A 919-nucleotide genomic window follows, 5' to 3' on the forward strand; every position below is an offset into this window, starting at 1 on the left:
TGAGGTTGAGCTCGATCCGAAGTACTCGCTAGCGCAACGGAGACTATCCAAGTCATCCACATTAGAATTTCTAAACCATTTGCCGACTGTGATATAATATATCAAAGATATAATCGATACTACGAATGGTTTCAACAACAACCAAAGAAGAATGCGCGACAGTAGATCACAGAAGAATCCATTGACAGATATAAGTTGGTTTTTCATTATAGTTTTTAAAAAGTGTGCGCTTTTCGTCTGCCTTCCTGACTACGGATAGGCTACAGGGCTTTGCACTTCGGCCCCTGAGAATACCACATCAAGGTGACAGGATTCGAACCTATGGCCCTCTGTACCCAAAACAGATGCGCTGACCAGACTGCGCTACACCTCGTCTCACCCCCCGGAGCATATAGATCCACCCGATCGATGAACACTTGCACCGAACTCGCCCATCCTTTTGGGCACAGGGACGCGAGAACCAATCCGAGTAATCAACCGCTTTTTTTATAAAATCTGCCTCCAGCAAGATAGGGCGACGCCAAAAAGCCGTATAGTGCAGGAGCGCTCACATTTTTTGGCTTCCTCTTTCACTTTCATTTCAAAATCCGGCTCGCTCCCAGCTACCTGTCCTTTGGACCCTTCGCCCGCTTAGAAGTGGATTCGAACCACTGACACAAGGATTTTCAGTCCTTTGCTCTAACCAGCTGAGCTACCTGAACCACTTTCCTAAAGTCTGTTTTCTTCATCGAATAGCGCCCTACCTTACCACTTGACTAGTAAGGGAAAAGCCCTTTACTAAGAAAATATATAGGGCTTTTTTCGCTTGTTCGTCAAGCTTTCGAGTAGCTCCTTCAGCTGCCGCCTAATCTCCCAACATGCTCAAGAACCGAGAGCCGCCCAGGGACTGGACGGCCGGAGGGAGCTTGCTTATAGAAAG

The 919-nt window shown here is 47.3% G+C and overlaps 1 non-coding gene across 1 annotated transcript; it reads right to left on the bottom strand.

The window, feature by feature from the left end:
- Nucleotides 1-298: 298 nt before the first annotated feature.
- Nucleotides 299-373, bottom strand: TRNAP-UGG (transfer RNA proline (anticodon UGG)). The gene has a single exon. It is a non-coding gene; the product is annotated as a tRNA-Pro (tRNA).
- Nucleotides 374-919: the final 546 nt, after the last annotated feature.

Source organism: Corylus avellana, unplaced genomic scaffold (genome assembly GCF_965113065.1).
Source record: "Corylus avellana unplaced genomic scaffold, dhCorAvel1.hap1.2 HAP1_SCAFFOLD_17, whole genome shotgun sequence".
In the NCBI taxonomy this organism is placed as follows: Eukaryota; Viridiplantae; Streptophyta; class Magnoliopsida; order Fagales; family Betulaceae; genus Corylus; species Corylus avellana.